Genomic DNA, 6,622 nt, shown 5'->3' on the forward strand with positions numbered 1-6,622 from the left:
TTAGTTTTTTTTTTAGCTTAAAAAAATTTAAAAATTTTTTGGGTGCCGCCTGACAAATAGGCAACACTAATGAAAAATTATTTTTTTTTCAATTTTTTATATTATTTAAAAAACTCGTATTTTTTTGTTCTAAATATTAGTGCCACCAATGTGTTAGGCGGCACCCAAAAAATGATATTTTTTTTAAAAAATAAAGTGGTGTCGTCGATTGGTCAGGCGACACCTATATTGCACTTTTGATTTGGTCTATTCTTGTAAATATTATTCATGTTATCTTATTTAGTGTATATTTATTATTTTATATTATTCATGTAAAAAACCCTAAATATTTATTTAATGTTTTTTTACCAAATAAAAGGAAAATTTGTTTGCAAGTCCTTATCTGTTTAGTTTTTTTAGATCTGATCCACACTATCACATGTCACTCTTTAAATAGTCTACATGACAATTTTGACAAAATTAATATCGGCACCCTAAAGTTGCTCTGAGCAATTGTCTCCTTAATTAGCTTGTCCTCTTGTCCTTGTTCTGGCTCTGAACCTCTTTAGGTGAACTGGCCTCCTCTACACCGTTGTGATCTCCTTGTCCTCCTCCCTTATTGTAATTTGTATGAACAATTCTAGTTACAATTCTTATGTCTTTAAAATTTAACTTTTAGCTTATTATGTTTTAATTTAACAAATGTATTATTAGTGAAATCTTAAAAAAAATAAAAACTTTTAAAATTAATTTAATAGAGTTAGTATGTATAATCAATCGATGCATCGCACGAGTGAAACAATTAATTAAAATAAGCATTACAATTTATAACTTCTCAAAAGTTAAAAATATTATTAAAAAATAATTTAACTAATAATAAAATTAATACTTAAAAATATAATTAAAATAAAATATAAAGATGAATTGAAAAATTAAAATAATAAAAGTAACTTTTTAAATGACTCAAATTATAAAATGGAATGAAACTAGAAATATTTTATTATTTCTTAGCTATCATTTACTCTTTTTTTCTATAACATAAAATTAGTATTTGAAATTCTCATGTATAACTAATAATTAAAAGAACTTTTCAATATATATATAAAAAAACCCTTTTCAAAAGTAATTTAGAAACAAAATTAGTGTTATATGCCACCTAAAAAAAGGATTAGCTTCTTTTAAGATTATTTAGATAAATAGACCGTTTTTCTGACCAGGTAACTAATGAGGCATAGGATGTCTTGTTTGAAAAACGCTTTATATAAAATGTGCTTTTTCTTTCATCCATGCGGCTTAGGTTCGAATATTTTCTTAAGCTTATTTAATGATCTTTTTAATTCATGTTACTTACGTACTTTTAACATTTTTTGTTTTTACTCAAACCATCAATCTTTTTACTCAGCGCTTCCACTTGACTTTCCAACTTAGCAATCACATCTATATTAAAAACATTGGCTGCCTTAGTAGGCTTTGTTCTCATAACTTGCCATTAATAGTTATTCAGTGTTATCTCCTCAATAAATTCTTGGGTTGCCTCAGGTGTCTTATTATTCAATTTTTCGACAACTACTGCATCAATTATCTGCCTAGTCGATGGATTCAAACCGTTGTAAAAGGTTTGAACTTGTAACCACAAAGGTAACCCATGATGAGGGCATCTTCACAGAAGATCCTTAAATCTCTCTCATGCATCATACACTGTCTCAAGTTCAAATTGAGCAAAAGAAGAGATGTCATTCCTCAATTTAGCTGTTTTGGCTGGTGGAAAATACTTCAATAAAAACTTTTCAATCATCTGAGCCTAAGTGGTGATGGAACCTCATGAAAGTGAATTCAACCACTGTTTTGCCTTGTTCCTCACTTGTTCCTCAAAGAAAATGGGAACAATCACAAGCGTTTGGCATCATCAGTAACACTATTGATCTTAAATGTGTCGCAGATATCTAGAAAGTTAGTTGATCATGTTCCCATGTGCAAATAAAATAAACGATTTTATAAAATAATTTTATAAGCACTGCTTTACTGCAAGCGTGCACGTCAATTGTAATATTTATAGTGTTATGATGGAACAACAGAGTATTCCAAAGATCGACCCTAAAAAAGATGGCGATTGAGTGTAAATATTATGCACAATAGAGTCTAAGCAGCTACTGATATAATTTATAGTACGACAAATCATGAAAATAAAAATATTGCAAGAAAATTGAAGACGCTAATCTAAGGACTAAATTGTAAAGAATTTAACCAAATGAATGACGAACAGTGGTTGGTTGATTTCAATATAGTTCACTCTTGGACAAGGGATTTAAATTATTTAAATTACTAAGTGGCTCTATTTTATCTTTCGATCTCAATTTTACTGACTTAGACGAATTTGTTTCGATTTATCATTTGGTGTCATCGGTTAATCTGAGACTAATAAACGAGAGCGTAACAGGATTACCTTCCGGTCTCACTTGCCTAGATACTTCCTTAAGGGCGTCGCTTCCTAAGTTTTTAAATCTATTCGATTTAGTCTAATTTTTACGATTTGGTACTTTGTCCAAAAATTTCAACTTACGCACATCTCCATCAACCAACCCCTTTTTCGATTTAGCTACTTATGCTTAAAGTTAAGAGAATGAACATGAAAATGAAAAAAAATTCATTAAAGTAAAGCTTAATAAAAAAATAAAAGTTAGGAGTTTTATGCAAGACAACTTAAAGAACATGGAACGAAAAACATTTGATAAGAAAATCTAAAGCAATAAACATGAAATGCACTAACTTCAACAGATTTAAAGTAAAAGAAACTGAAATACATTAAACTAAATCTAAAAGTGTCTTACAACCAAGGTATAGAGATTGAAAGTGTAAATAAACCTAAGCCTGGGGTGATTGGTGGACCAGGTGAACACTAAGAAAATCTAGAAGAAGAAGTAAATGCAGAAAAATAAACTCTAAAATAAGGAAGAAAATGAGAAAATGAAAAACCCTAGAAAAAGTGAAGAAAACTAAGGGAAAACCTAGAGAAAACTAAACCTAAAACAAGGCTAATGTGTGTCTCTCTCCTCTTCAGCCAATTTTGGCTATTTTAGGTTGTCTTCTCATGAGTTTTCATTGCCAAAAATGCCCCTACACAAGCCTGGGGTGATTGGTGGACCAGGTGAACAAAGACTACCCTTTTTTGTCCAAGTTTGTCCCCTTGATGATGTCAATGTTGTGATACCTAAAAGAGGATATTGCGATATCTAGGACAGTGTCGAGCCTTGGGGTCTTCTTTGAAGGGTGGATATCGCGATTCCCAAAGATGATATCGTGATACCACCGAAGGGTGTCTCCATTCTTCAATACTGTTGGAGGTATTATGATTCCAAGGTCTGGATACCGCTATACCCTTTTCCTTGGTGCCATTCTCGCTCTTTTTCAACCTCCAACACTTAGGCCACTCAATCACACGTTAGCCCCCTCAATGGAACTATTGGCCAAATTGGGTTACAAAATGAGCAAAAATGAGACATTTTCACTTATTAACTTAAAATCTATAAATAACGAAAAACTATGCAAAAGAATTTATTTTGCTCGAGAATAAGCTCATTAAGTATACCGAGAAAGCCTAATTTGCTACATCAATTTGTGGCAGATCAACTCCACCACACTTAACTCTTTTGCTTGCCCTCAAGGAAACACACTAAACAAGTAAAAGAAAAGACGACTCTTAAACTAAATGAGGCAATTAAGTTACATAGCGGTAAAACATCAAACTTGTACGAGAATAACTTCATATGCAACTTAAGATTGATAGCTAGCTAACTTATTTATTCCTAATGAAAATATAATTAGTTCATTAAGGTAAAATGTTAATAGATGTAGAGGCAATGTAAATGAACTTATTTACAAGTGTTATCCATCAAAATAAATTATGCGAATCGCTCATAAATATTTTTAAAAAATTGGTTATGTTCGTTTGAACAAATGCAAGCTATATACAAATTAATGTGTTGGTGACTTATTCGGGTCCCAAAGGTCTTCTAGGCTTGTAATATTTTGAGGCTTGGGACAGTTCAGGATTCAAACAACAGATACCCCAAATGGGTTCAAGCACTAGAAACGGTTAAGCACACGACATTGTTACCTACTCGTCCCTGATTTATTTATAAACTCACCTCCTCATTTCTCCTTCTCTTGCCTATCTTATTTCTCCAAAATGTTAGAAGGAATTACGCGAGATTAGTACATACAAAATTTATAATTATGGATCGAAATGTTTTCATTTATTTGAGCTTAATTTTGATTTGGCTCTCTTTTTTTTCTTTGTCTTTCACTCTTTCGTTTACTTTTTTTTAACATACTAATTCATGTAATCCCTTCATTTTTTTTTGCACACAAAGCCACCATAATATTTCTACCTATCCCTCAATGTCTATGGCATGATGTCCATTACATAGTGCATTTAGAGAACATGATAGAGAAGGATTGAGTACCAGACTCATTTAGGCTTGAGGCTTTAATATCAAGGCTTACAAGAAAATGATACTCGAGGCTCAAAGATATAGGAACTAGGGGTACATAGCAATAGGTAAGCTTTTAGGCTCTAGGCTATATAAAACAATGCCTAAGGTGTCTCTTGAATTAATCACCTAACACTAGTTCCTTTTAAGCATACATCTACTTAAACGAACAATTAGCAATTCACATTATTTATCTACAAGGATCTGTATATTTTACTCATCCTATGGTATACTTTATACATTTTCATTTCGGTTATTGCCTCTAGTCTATTATACACATTAACTAATTGAACTAATTAATCTACAATCAAGAATAATAAATTATTTGGTATCATTCAAAATTTACAAGTTTGGCAATTCCATGTACTTATTTGATATATACTATTAGTAACTTATCACCTAATTATAGTCCAAGCACCATGCAATTACACAAAATAAAAAATAAAATATATTTTTAGGATTTTTGAAAAATTTAAAACAAAAACGAAAAATATTTTTGGATATTTTTTTATTTTTTTTGAAAACGAAAAAAAAGTTAAAATAAACACGCTAACAAACATAAAGGCATGAAAAATAAAACACATAATATTATGTGCACCCCCACACTTAGACTACACATTGTCACCAATGTGTCCCCAAGAAAAGATAGGAGGTTACCAAACTTCCTTTGAATGGAGCATCAGACTAGCTCGGGGGTCCACCTCCTCGTTGAAGCTCAAAATGTTGTGTAGTCTTTCAGGCTAATTTGCTACACACAATATAAACAAACAAAGAAAAGCAAAAACAACCAAACATACTACTAAAAATAAAAATAACAAGAAACAAATCCAAAAGTGTTTAATAGTTTACATAACATATATATATAATATGATAATAAATGCAAAAACATCTAACTAATCGAAGTCACCCTTGGGACTTTCGGTTGATCCCACAATTTCTTTGCCTTTGCCCCTCTCGGTCGGCCTTGTAAAAGACATCACAGGTTAGTTACTTTGCTCACGGATGATGGGTCCCCCCGCGGGTTGCTGTGTAGAAGCGAAAGCTCCCTCGAAGTAGTCGCGATAGGATTCAAAATCATCATCCTTCATTGCCTCGTCATCCTCCTCTTATTTGATTTCCTATTCTTGTTCCTCCCACACTGTATTGCCCTTTGATGAATCGTATTATCGTTTGGGCCATTGTAAGCTCTGCGCCCCCTGACTTGTCACAAAAGTGTCCATGAATAGTTTCATGGACTCCATTAGTATCATATTATAGCACACATATTTTCCCAACCTACTTTCCGACTGCGTAGGCTCATCATTTGTCTTCTTTTTGGCGCTTCTCTTTTTCACCACTTGAGGTACTTCCATTTTCTGTTTGCGTCGCTGATTCTATTCTTGTATTTGCTTTCTGTGCAATTCTTGGAACTGGTGGAGCAGGGTATCTCCAATAATACTTATAGTCAAATGATGAAATTGTTTAGTGGTTCCCATCACCACTACAGCTCGACGACATAAGGTAGTGATCAAATGAGGAAAGTAATTTTCAACTTTTATGCCCAATATGCACTTTTTGATCTCCTTGTTGATCCACCTCCTAAGGCTAACTCTCTTTTGCTGCAAAATACAGTATAGCAAAGTAGCTTGAAAGACATTAATGGTATTGTGTTAAGTAGTGGTGCGATACAAGTACATATAAATTGCATCCACATCTTAGCGATGAGAAACGTGATAGATTGTTTAAAAGATAGGGGGTAATTATTATACCCCATTCTCCCATTCACCCCTACCCTCTGTTGAAAATGTTAAAACATTGTCCATATCAAAATTAGTAACTTTCTTGAGGTCCAAGGTGGACAAATAATCATTGTCACACCTCATATTTTTATTTATTATTTCGTCAAATTATGAAGTAAAGAAGTAAGTAGTTAAGTGGTTAAGAGCCTAATTTAATTCCTAGAGAACCTAGGTTTAATTCCCATCATCCACATATTTTTTTCTAAATTTTTTTGCATCAAAATAGATGGTCAAACCCCTTTAACCATCCACACCACTTGCTTTATAGGCAAAGAATTTCGTTTCGTTTCTTTTTAGTCAACTTACCTTACAAAACCCCCTTTTCGCTCCCATGATCCATTTTTTGTGTCTTTGTCCCACCTATTGCCTTTTTAT

The 6,622-nt window shown here is 32.5% G+C and overlaps 1 non-coding gene across 1 annotated transcript; it reads left to right on the top strand.

Moving 5' to 3' along the window:
• The first annotated feature begins 1,619 nt into the window (after positions 1-1,619).
• Positions 1,620-1,726, top strand: LOC121222757 (small nucleolar RNA R71). Its single transcript, XR_005920128.1, has one exon. It is a non-coding gene; the product is annotated as a small nucleolar RNA R71 (small nucleolar RNA).
• The last annotated feature ends 4,896 nt before the right edge of the window (positions 1,727-6,622 follow it).

The sequence above is a fragment of the Gossypium hirsutum genome, chromosome D10 (genome assembly GCF_007990345.1).
Source record: "Gossypium hirsutum isolate 1008001.06 chromosome D10, Gossypium_hirsutum_v2.1, whole genome shotgun sequence".
NCBI lineage: Eukaryota > Viridiplantae > Streptophyta > Magnoliopsida > Malvales > Malvaceae > Gossypium > Gossypium hirsutum.